This window comes from Dasypus novemcinctus, chromosome 3 (genome assembly GCF_030445035.2).
Source record: "Dasypus novemcinctus isolate mDasNov1 chromosome 3, mDasNov1.1.hap2, whole genome shotgun sequence".
NCBI lineage: Eukaryota > Metazoa > Chordata > Mammalia > Cingulata > Dasypodidae > Dasypus > Dasypus novemcinctus.
In genome coordinates, this window is record NC_080675.1 from 88,018,756 (window position 1) to 88,031,873 (window position 13,118).

Genomic DNA, 13,118 nt, shown 5'->3' on the forward strand with positions numbered 1-13,118 from the left:
TATGTCTTATTATAGCTATAAATGAGCAGTTAAAGCAGCCATGGCCTGACAAGAGCTTAGATCCCTTCAACCCTTAGGGTTGAATGTCTAGGTGACCCCATGAGCAGACAACTAGACCAGTAGAGTGCTGACTGATAGTAATTATTTAGGAATTCTCACCTATGTCATTAAGATGACAGACACTGGTTTGTCATTTTCCTTATAATTTGCTTCTTAGGCTTTAGTATCTATTATGATGGTCTCAGAAAATGAGTTGGAAACTCTGCTCTTTTTTCTATTCTCTTGAAGATTTTGTGCAAGATTGGTGGTCTTTCCCTCTTAAAATGTTGCAAAAAAAAGAAAAATCACCAGTGAAACAATCTTGGTCTAGAGTGTTCCTTATGGCAAGTTATTAAGTAATGTTTTTTGATTTAATAAATGTAGGACTATTTAGATTTTATTTTTTTCCTATTTTTCACTTTTATAAGTTTCGTTTTCAAAGATTTGTTCATATCATCAAAATTACCAAGTTATTGATTACAGTTTTCAATTATATCCTCTTATTATCCTTTGAAACCTCCACAATCTACAGTATTTCCTGGTTTTCATTTCTGTTATGAAACTCTTATGTTTGATCTTTGTTCCTTATTTGTAAGGGCTATCAGTTTTAGTTATCTTTACACAGAAATATTTATTGATTTGTTAATTTTCTTTATTGTATGTAGGTTTTCATTTTGTTATATTTATAATTTTATTACTTGTATTCTACTTGTTCATTTTCTTCTGCTCTTAATATTCTACTTTCTTGATATGTAAGCTTAGATCATTGAATTTTCAACCTTTTTATGTTCTAATATATTCAATTAATGTTTAAACCTCCCTTTAAATGCTATTTCATTGACCTCTTACAAGTTTGGCTTATCAGAGTTTCATTAACTATTTTGGTCCAAAACATTTTCTAATATCTATCATGAGTTATTGTTTGCTTCAGATACATAATTTTTTTATTTCCTAATTTCTAAACATCATATGTATTGTATATTTGCCATTTTATTGAGTTATAATTTTATTCCACAGTGATCAGAAAACACATGCTATGTGTTTCCAAAATTTTATATGTTCTAAGATTTGTTTTATGTCCCAGGACTTTCTGTTTCATTAAATGTCAACTAGTGACCTTGAAAAGAATGTGAAACATCCTGTAGTTGGAAATACTCTATTTGAGACAAAACCCTCCTTCTAGTCACATTAACTATTAGAAAAGAGAAAACAATTTGTGGAATAAAATCACCACAAACTAAAGAAAAAAATGTTAGACTGTGCTAGAAGAGAGATTGAAGTGTTAGGTCAAATTGTATGACAGCCTGCATAGGATGAAACTAGCTCACTACGTTTCTTTTTTTTTAAATATACTTTTTAATTATTTTAAAAGATATTTAAATTACATATATAATACATAAAAAATAGAGGGGATTCCCATATGCCCTGGTCCCTACACCTCCCACATTTTCCCACATTCACAATATCCTTCATTAGTGTGGTACATTTGTCATAATTGAACACATTTTGGAGCATTGCCACTAAGCATGGATGATAGTTTACATTGTAGCTTACACTCTCTCTTGCACATTTATATGTTATTACAACATATATAATGGCCTATATCTGTCATTGCAATGTCATTCAGGACAATTCTCAAGTCTCTAAAATGCCCCCAAATTACACCTGTTTCTAATTCCACTAACATTAGTCTTCTTTCAGATCCAGGACCTCTTTGCAGTAAAGGAAGTTCAAAGAGTGAAATACACAGAACATTAGCAGTGATCTGCTTGGTCTGAAGTTACTTAAATCTGATATCTTAGGAAAGACTATTTCCAAGCAACACAGGCAACTTTACCATAACTCACAACAATAGGAATTGAAAACAAAGGATAAATGGTATCCCCTGTGCATGATAATGTGGACCTTCATCATCTTTGAATAGCTCATGTGAAAAAGTGATTGCTTAGTGGCAGTTTGATATACAAATATTTGCTCATGTTTAATATCTGATATCCTTAGCTGATTGTTTCTAAAGTCATCTGGAGCATGTCAGTACACTTTTACAAGACTGCAGTAAGCCATCACTGTCCTTATTGGTTCCTGTAGGGAAAGGGAAAATAGATTTACAGGATAGAATTGCATCGTTAATGATCTCTATCAAAGTCTTCCTCTCTCTCTTTTTAGAAATTTGCTCTCTCAGGTCTATTCTTTATATTTAATTCAGGTATGTTAATATATTTCTTTATGGTTGTTTGAGAATATTAGCTCTAGGCCAAATAAATGAGGGTTTGAATCTCAAGTTTCCCATTTATCTGATGTCCTACATTACATTAAAGGAATGAATTATTTGCCATTGTAATTATCAATGAGAAAACAAAAAATGTATACTACATTCTTTCTATAATTGCTTTCAAATAATCATGCAATATTCATTGAAATTGTACTGTATGTCATATATCATGATGTGTTTTAATATAAATTTTATCAAAATGATCCTTAAAGTAATTCTATGAACTCGTTTCTATTTTCATCCCCATTTAGCAGAAGAAACTAAAGATTAAAAATTGAAATACTTAAAAAAATAAAAAGAAATTGAAGTACTTACTCAATGATACATGTCTTGAAACTGTAATGGATTATGACTCTGACTGCTTCTCAAAGTTAATAATGTTTTTAAAAATTTCTTAATTAATTATTCATGAATTTACTTCTTTATTCATAAAGAAAGGTATGTACCTGAGTCTGTATCAAATGCCTTCTACAGACATATATGATGCGGTTTTGCAAGAGTAATAACCTTGCTTCAGAGGTAATCACCGGACATTGTAAATCCTCACAGGGCCCACTGGTTGGAATGGAGGAGAGTATGGGCCATGATGTGGACCATTGTCTATGAGGTGCAGAGGTGCCCAAAGATGTACTTACCAAATCCAATGGATGTGTCATGATGATGGGAACGAGTGTTGTTGGGGGGGGGGGGAGAGGGGGGTGGGGGGGTGGGGTTGAATGGGACCTCACATATATATTTTTAATGTAATATTATTACAAAATCAATAAAAAAAAATAAAGGGAAAGAGAGAAATATCCTTTCCAGAGATTGCTAAAAAAAAAAAAACTGTAAGACAATAAATCCTTGTTGTTTAAGTCAAAAAAAAAAAAAAAAGAGTAATAACCTTAAAATACTCTATTGTTACAATGAAATTTGTGAATTTTTATAAAGGAGCACATGCAAACAAAAATTTTAAATGTATATTCTTCTCCTTGTTATTACGATTTCAAATAACGCAGTACTTAAAGGCAATACTTCTTTTGTTATCTTCTCAGTTTCAATAAAAACCATTACATGACACCTTTAAAAATTCAAATAGCAAGTTCAGACCATGATATTCTTACTAAATATATTCATTATAATATTTCATGTTTAAAATGTTTCAAATCCAATTTTAGAAATTAGACACTAGTTAAAAAGAAAATTAACCATATCACTTTGACAAATGTAGGGAGAAGAATCAGTGGGTAAGGGGAAATTGAAAGAAGAGAGGAATAGATGAATAACAATGAAGGTCCCAGAGGCGATTGGATCTGAGAGGTTAGTGGAAATTGTCTTATAAAGAAGTAACACCCTACTCAAATGTGGCCAGTCTCGAAGCCAAACTCAGCATGTAAATGCAATGCCTTCCCCCCAGCGTGGGACATGACACCCGGGGATGAGCCTCCCTGGCAACGAGGGACCACTATCAACTACCAACTGATGATGCAACTGGAAAATGACCTTATACGGAAGGTTCAATGCGGATCAGCAGAATATCCATGTCTACATAAAATACCATGACTTTAAAATGCTGTTTGACCTAAAGTAAGGGGGAAATGGAAAGGAGAAATGAGTTTATATGGCTACGAGTTTCTAAAAAAGAGTCTGGAGGCTGGCAGAAGGTTTGCCCTCATGCACAACTGAGCAGAGTCAGAGAGACAGATAAAGCAGATACAACCCCCAGATATTGGTTCCTTTGAGGGCTAAAGAGACCCATGGGAGTTATGGTCATGGCTGATGGGGTTAACTACCAGGGCAGATGGCCCCTCTTTGGAAATGGTGTTTATGTGTGATGAATCTGGACTCAGATGGGATCTCCCTTCATAAGACTTTCATGCTAATGTGCTGGAGGTGCAGTTAATGTTGGGGTTTAAGATATATTTAGGGGATTTGAATCTCTGGACTGACAATGTGATAGCCAGATCCTGAGCCTCAACAGACTCCAGCACCTACAATCTGATTTATTGGACTTACCACACTCAGCTAAGATGGAGGTGAAGAAGGACAACCACCACACCATGGAGCCTAGAGTGATTACAACTGAAAATGGGAGGATTGCATCCAGCATCCAGGTGGAATCTGACCCTCCTCTTGACATAAAGGTGCAATGGACACAACCAATCCAGTGTCCACATAGAAGAGGTGGCATTGGATTGGGAAAAGTGGACATAATGGACAAAGGGTATGGGGAAAGGCAGGAAGAGATGAGAGGTGGAGGCATCTTCGGGACATGGAGCTACCCTGGATGGTGCTTCAGAGGTAATCACCGGACATTGTAAATCCTCACAGGGCCTACATGATGGAATAGAGGAGAGTATGGGCCATGATGTGAACCAATGTATATGAGGTGCAGAGGTGCCCAAAGATGTACTTACCAAATCCAATGGATGTGTCATGATGATGGGAACGAGTGTTGTTGGGGGGGGGGAGAGGGGGGGTGGGGGGGTGGGGTTGAATGGGACCTCACATATATATTTTTAATGTAATATTATTACAAAGTCAATAAAAAATAAAAAAATTAAAAAAAAAAAAAAAAAAAAAAAAAGAAGTAACACCTTGAGACAGAAGTAGAAAAGAAAGTTATAAAAAAAATAATGAAGGGGAGGAAAACCACACAAAGATGACAAAGCATAGTGTCTTGCCTACTGTTAAGATGAGTTAATAGAATATACAATTCATAAAAAAGATGTACAAAATAGAAGCCAGATTTTTAATCAATTTCAATAGGCACAAAACTCTCAATTTCTATACTTCTTCATTGTGGATGGTAATATACAGTGCATGAACTTTACCAGTCTGTGGACAACACTGAGAATAGCACTGATTTTATTTTCTCTTCTGGGACTGATAATAAGATTAGAATAGCAGAAGATCTGAGTTTGCAAAATGGAATAACTTATACTCACAGAGAATGAAAATAAGTTTAACACAAGTCATGAATTTGAGTGAACTGCCATGTCTACAAAAGGCTATCATTCAAATAAGGTGAATGACAGTTCAGCTTTAGAAATGACAACCAGATTAGTCAGGATTTGAGAGCGAAGTAAAGAGATTGAGAAGAAGCTTGCTTTATTTATATATTTTTTTCAGTAAACAGATATTTATTGAGTACCTTCTATCTGTCAGGCCCTTTAGACACTGGGTACATGCCAGCAAACCTAACAGACCAAAATCCATTATCTCATTGCAAGACACATTCTAGTTGTAAGACAAAGGCAATATATGCAAATAATAAGTACTGAAAAATAAAGATAGACTAGTAAATCTAAGTGATTTGAAGGTTCAGATTTTTAATAGAATGATCAAGAATAACCTTGTGGAGTAGATGAGATTTGAACAAAGAATTAAAGGAGATAAGTGAGTTAGACGGGTGGAAAGCTTCCAAGCTGGAAGAAGAACACATACAAAGGTTTTACTGGTGAACAGGACTGGAGAATGTGGGAAGTCACAAGGCAGCAGGTGTACCTTGAATACTGCCAGTGAAGAAATATCTGGGCCTCGAGGTCTTTGTAATGACCTTGTCCTTTCCCTAGGGTAATAAGTTGCTTTGATGGTGCAGGCTCTACTTGTGACAGTCAGCATACATTGTCTTAAATGGGCCCATGGAAAAGGAGAAAGTGTCGGCCTAGTACTGCCATGTTGTCTTTGATATCATCAATTTTTTCTTTTTTCCTATTCTTTCTACCCAACACTCCTCAACCTGTGTTTTCCTAATATCTTTCACCTAAATCCATTGAAAAAGTTATTTCCAAGTTTACCAATTACCTGTCAGTTTCCAAATATATCAGAATCTTTAGTTATTATTTCAAATCTCTGTCTCATTTGGCACTGCAAAATAATGTAGGCTATGTTTTAAAATTTCAGTTCCACTGATTGCATACTTATACCACCTTGGGAAATCTATTTAGCTCTATGACACCACAGTGTATTCATGTCTAACATGGGAATAATAATTGCTACCTAAGACAAGGTTGTTGCAAGCTAGATTGTTACATGTAAAATATTAAGAATACAAGAAAAAAACTTAAGTTTTGAAATAGTAAGCATATTGTAAAGTTTATCGACATGTGTTATAATTGTAATGATTATATTATTCTTTGACTTCTATGAACTAGGTCTTGTTTGATTGTTTTTATTATTATTATTGATTTCCTTTTAGTTTCCTCCAAGCTCTCTGCATATCGCCTTCAAGCTAGAGTCTTAGTTGATACTTTAGAAGGTCATTGCATTGTTCTATCAGGCTGGCAGTTTCTGGGATGTCTATTATGTATAGGACTAGTACAACCCATGATCAAGTGTCCATCACTCTACCACCTTTGCTGTAAAATAGAGTGTTCTTCAAGATATTCTATCACTGGATAAAATATTTTGTAAGCTTCAGTGTTAATCTCTGAGGACTGTGGGAGGGAAAGGCAATTCCATACACAGACTATTTACCTCTTCTTTCTAAAAGGGTTCAGTGTAAACAACTTGCTACCAGGTGGCTATAATTTCCACTTGGAAAAGTATTATTATATCTCTTTTCCTATATACAACAAATCACATACTAGCACTTACCAACACTTTTTGCATGCTGACATATATAGAAATTTAAAATATTTATTCTGCCATTGAATAAAAGGAAAGTAGCTCTTCCCATCCACCACCTCCAGCCTAGAAGTTGTGCAGCTTCAGTTCTCCATCTGTCCCCAGGTTGGAGGGGTGTCAATATTTTAGCACATCTGCAATGTAAACATGACACACTATTATGTTTTAGCCAGTCACTTGGGTTCAGAAGATTTACTCTTACTACCCTCAATTACTTATTTTTAGAAACATTTTTCTCTCTAAAAATAAAAAAGCAAACAAAGAAAAACTTGAATTATAATACTTCAATGAAAAAAACTTAAGGTTTATTAAGTTTTAAAAATTACATATAATCTTGTAATTGCTCAGATATGAGATCATCAGTGTGGTGGTCTTGAGTATATTGTTACATATTTCCTAAAATCGTTTTGAACTATACATACTCCCTCACACAAAGGTTGACATCTATAATTTTACATTTTCAGTTTAACTAGTTGCAGAGAATATGAATTTCAGTAAATTTTTATATTTCATTTTAAATTAAAATAGTCACATCATTGTTTTAAAAGTATATAATGGAATCTGTATCATAGTGATACATCCATTTGAAAATAAAAGAGGAATAAGATCTTCCTCAACATTGGTAATTTTACAATATGAATTTTAACCTTGAAATTTATTTTTTCATTCTACTACCATGGAAAAATGTTATGACAATGTAACATCCTGAAAACAATGGGTATATAAATTAAAATTTAAAACATCTTTATTCTAAAATTAAAATTACTTTCTAATTCTGTAAACCATCAGCTGTTTTGCTAGGGAAGAACTGTCTACCATAGTTCAAAAATAAAATTATGATTTATTGGTTGATTTTACTTTGAATATAAGTGAATATAATAGTTTTATTATATGAATTAATACTATTTCTTATACAAACAAATATAATAATTATCATCATTGTAGGCAATCACTTTAATTGTAGATGTTAACATTTATAGTGCAGACGTTTAACTTACCCTAGTAAGATAAATAAAATGATTTGACAACATGATTATCTTATTTTTGTTTGTTTTTTTACATTTTTTGGAAGAAAATTGTGAAGGAGGAATTCTGCATTTGAGGTTTAGAGCACAGTACAGTAAATGTAGTCTTTGGGGGGGCACTGCTTCAACATGATTAATCAACTAATCAAAACCCTGTTGTTTCATTTCAGTTTCCTTATCAGCACAAAACATAGTTTTCACATACAACATATGTTCAAATTATTCATGGGACCAGAGAGACAGTTTCCTGTCTGCAGGATTTTTCATCCTTGATGCCTCCTTTTGCAACAAAGCTGGAAAACTATGTAAAATCTTTTATATTGCATTTTTTCTTAACAAATAGGAAAATTTATTTTTCAGTTCTACAGGTTGGAACACAGGGGAATCCATGGTTCTTTATTAGGAAGTGGCTGAGATTTGTGATCTATGCAGGCAAGTGGAATGAAAACAACTTTTATAAATTGCTTAAAAAACAAAAATTAAAAAAAACTCTAGAAAATGCAACTTCAGATGGAATTGATTTGGGGAGGATTCCATTAATGTTCTTAAAAAGGCATATATCAAAAATTCTCTATCCATCACCACTTCTAGTTTTCCATGCATTTCTGTATCAGAAAGATGGGCAGGAGGGTGGAGAACTCCCAGAAACCAAGATTGTTGATCTTTAAACTTAGGAGGTTAGAATTTCCATATTCCTGGAACAGGTAGGTGAATTAGACAAACCTGGGCCAATGCACCAGAAAGCAAGAAAGAAAGTGGGGGGGAAGGCAATAGAAGAGGGAAGGGAGAGAAAGTGAGAAAGAGGGAAAGAGAGAGAGAAGAAGGGCAGGTAGAGGGAGGGAAGGGAAAGAGGAGGAATGATGGCTCCAGGGTGGGTTTCACTGAGAGTCTTTTAGTAAATTTCTGTTTTTCTCTTGGCAAAGAAATACATCTTATTCCTAATGATTTCTACTCATAAAGATGAATCTTCTTGTACTGGGGCAGAAGGTATACTTTCTTTTATTTAGAACCTCTGTTTAAAGGCAGAGTTATACTCTAGGATGAATAGGAAATACGAATGCATAGACATGAATGGTCACAATACTTCATACTGAGTATTAATAAGGAAGCTGAACATATTCCAATTCAACAATATTCTTTCACATAATCATCACCTAAATTTTTAAACATAATTGTTTCTTATAACTTACCCAATTTTTTTTTCCTGATGGTTGATCTTATAATTTAATCTCCTAGTTTTCAATACAAGGACTAAGAAAAGTTGAACTTTGGGGAAAAAAAAGTGTCTTCATTATATAAAATAATTCATACTGAATACACATTATGTCACATTTATTTATTGTAATTAACTTATTTTACACAGAATGCTTATATATGCAGATATGTTCTATGTATATATTTCTACTTCTACCTCTTTCTCAATTCCCTGCATCAAAAAATAAAAGTAACAGTATTGCCCTCATTGTATTGAGTAAATTGAATGAGTTAATAAATCTAAAGTAATAAAAATATTTCTCATTCACAAATATTGTTATGTTGTTCAAACAGTTGTGCACCTTTACATTTAACTGTGCAAACATTATAATTTTATTACATAAGGCTGATATACCTTATTTTGTATCACTTTGCAAGTTTGTATTATAGTTAATTTAACCAGATTTCTATTAATATATGTTATCATTTCTTTGTTATTTATTTATGTTCTTATAAACAACTGTATTTTGTGCATTATGAACTATATTACTGCAAAATACCTCTCTGTTTTATAAGGTCCAGAGTTAGGATTCTTGTGTAAAATGTTTGTATACTATTAACTTTTATATCGAGCAAACTTAGTGAATTTGTTTACAAGTAATATGGGCTTTGTAGAATTACCTTTGATATTATTTTATAATTTGATCTCAGTATTGCACACATTTTTAGCATACTCAGATCATATAAGAAAGACTGTCTAGTGCCCAATGACTCTGACAGGCACAATATCCAGCTAGGTATACTCCATGGTAATGGGACATTATACATTCTGTAGAGAATACTAGAGAAATTTATCTATGTTTAACATTTAGGAAAGAGATTTTCATATTAATACAAATGTATTCTCATCTGTCTTCTCCTTAATTCATTTTCAATCCTTTCACAGGCAGCTTCTATTTTAGCGATGCATTCAGTGGGTAAGTTAGTGTGAAGCTGCTACTAGTAAATAAATAGAAGAGTGAAATACCCCGTATGTTTTTTATTTGCTTTTTCATCTGGTTCCTATCAGGGAGAATGTCAGAGGTCTGTTTGTACAGGAAAAAGGAAGCTACTTCATTGCCATCTTAATTCTTGCTTACCTGGTTCAAAAGATGGCAATTAATGCTTGAATAATAAATCTTATGGCAACCATAAGTTTCGCTTTTCTATTTTTTGACAAAACCAGCTCAGATAGGCATAACTTCTTGAGTTCTCAGATTGTCTCTAAATATATGGTGTGTGAGTTAGGACACGGGAGGCAAATTCTTAGCACTATAAATAGCAATTTACATACAACACATGACATTGAGTATCTACTGTATGTTAAATACTGTTCTTGGCACCCAGGACATAAAAACATTAAAAATGTAATAAAAACCTTCTCTGATAGAATTTACATTCTAGTTCTATATGTACTAGATATCTACAGATAGTGAGAAAATAAACAAATAAAACCGTCAAATGACCATGGTCATTCATATTTTCCAGGAAGCAAATGCTGAGATAGAGTTAGGAGTTCAACCAGCATGGGGGTAATACCTGGGGAAGATAAACGTTGAAAGTAGCACAATTGGACAGGGAAGCTTTCAGATGGTAGCTATACAGATTTGACATCTGTGAAACGGAAGTGGGAAAGAAGCAAGATTGGGCAGGGACAGCTTCAGACTGTGAAGCAGTTCTGAAAAGACTTGACCAACTGAATGGGACCTCTTCAGAAGGATTATCAATTAGAGGAAACCCCATTGAGTAGAAATGACTTGGTCCTATTAATCCTATTAAACCCCTTCCCTGAATTCTCAATCACTGGTTGGAGTCTGCATGGGAAGAGTTTGAGGTTTGGCTCAAAAGCTCAGGCTGATACTGAAGGTGATGCAGCTGGAGTTCATTCATCACTTTCCTTGAAACTGAATGAAAGTTCTTTCCTGGTGGGAGATATGAACAATGCATCTCCATAGATGTGCTATTCCTCTGAACATAAACTTGTGTAGCTGATTAGAATTTGATGGTGAGGGAGGGGTGTTGCTATTTTAGGTAAGTGATTTAAAACCTGAAGTCACTGAAATCTTCTTTTAATGGGTAACATTTGATTAGGGACATTAATACAGTAAGGAACTAAAGCATGGAGAAAATCTAAGATGAGCTTTCTATGCAGAGAAATAATAAGTAAGTTCAAAAGTCCTGATATAAAAGAATATTTGATCAGGAATGACAAAGAAACCAGTGTCTTGGAACAGAGTGATCAAATGAGAAAAGCATTAGATATGTTTTGAGAGATATACAGTAGCTAGAAAAAGCAAAGGTAGACTTCTAGCTAACATGACCATATAATTTATTGTCCAAAAACAGAAATTTTGAGAGTGAAAGGAAATGCTATTTATAATTATCCTGAGACAGTGTGTTTAAAATTTGAATGACTTGAGTAAAATGAGATGTTTGGGTTGTCCTAATACAGGTCATGATAATGACTTTAGATATTATAATAATATTGATAGGAATTTGATAGGAAACTATTGGAGGATATAGCCAGAAAGTACTTTTAAATTCTTAATGTTGTTCATTTATGTAAAATAGCTGCAGGAGAGCAATATTGGAAGAAAAAAAGGACCACTTATGAAGTTATTGCTTAAGAAAGACCAAATGAAGTTTGTGATAAAAATATTTATATACATACTCCAGACATAGTAATATCAATAATCATGATGTAATTACTAGTAGCAAATTTTTTCAGTTAGGTCAATAAAGAGTTTATTAAGAAATTAGAGTAAAGAAGAGAAGTACACATCAGTAGAAGTTTGGTTTTATTTATGAATTCCAAAAATAGATATTGGATTATGTTTGTAAACTGGACTGTCAGAGGTTTCACTTTTATTTAATTAAATTATGATTAGGGCTTTGATTGGGCCACATAGTAAGACGTTGAGTCCCCACCAAGGAGGGAAATTGGACAAAGAAGCTTTCAGATGGCAGCTGATGTCACAGAGAAAATGACAAGTCACATAATTTAGTAGGAGTTTTGAACTGGAGCCTGGGAAGTAAGCACACAGAGGAGCAGAGCAGCTGAGACTGGAGAGGATCAAGCCCCAGGGAGAAGAGAGACAGAGCTGGCCACCTGATAGACAAATGACCTTGTGGAAAGAGCAGGGCAGCTGATCCCAGAGAGAAACAAGCCCTGGGAAGACTGAACTCTTGGCAAACATTGGCAGACATCTTTCTCCAACAAGTGGAAATAGATTTTGGTGAGGGGAGTAAATTAGGCTTTTTGGCCTGGTAACTGTGAGATTCTATTTCAAATAAATACCCTTTGTAAAATCTAACAGGTTTCTGGTATTTTGTGTCAGCACCCCCTTGCCTGACTAATACAGTAACCAAGATGTGGATGCAGGCTCCTCCAGGGAAAGAGAGAGCATTTGAGGTTGAGGAGCTGCCTTTATTAAAGCCATTATGCACTATTCCTTTTTCCTCATACTGGGGGAGTTTTCCCAGGTATTTGCTATTCTGGTTGGTTACCCCACCTGTTAGCTCTAAGAGGGCCCTTGAGGGATACTATTTTTGGAGTTATCCAGGACCAATAGGGAGGCCCATTTGGAGTTGTCTGATGCTTCCCCTTGAATCAAGAAAGAGTTCCAAGTGGGACCTCATGTCCAGGGTATCAGAGAGGTCTTCCCAGCTTTATTCTTAGTAGCAGCCTTCCCCCTGGGTTTCTGGGTGGGGTCTCTTGGCTCTGTTGAGTCTCAGCTGTGAGTCATCTTTTCCGCTTTTCCCTAAACTAACCTGCATCACCTACCCCTCAGAGACTTTATACTTTCATTCTTAAGGGAGAGCTGAACAACAATGGTCATTCTTCTGTAATTGCTTCCTATTGGTTAGGGCAGTAGTCCCTACTTGACAGGGTGTAAAACTCTCTGGCTATTCTATTGAGATTTAGGAAAGATAGTTCTGGA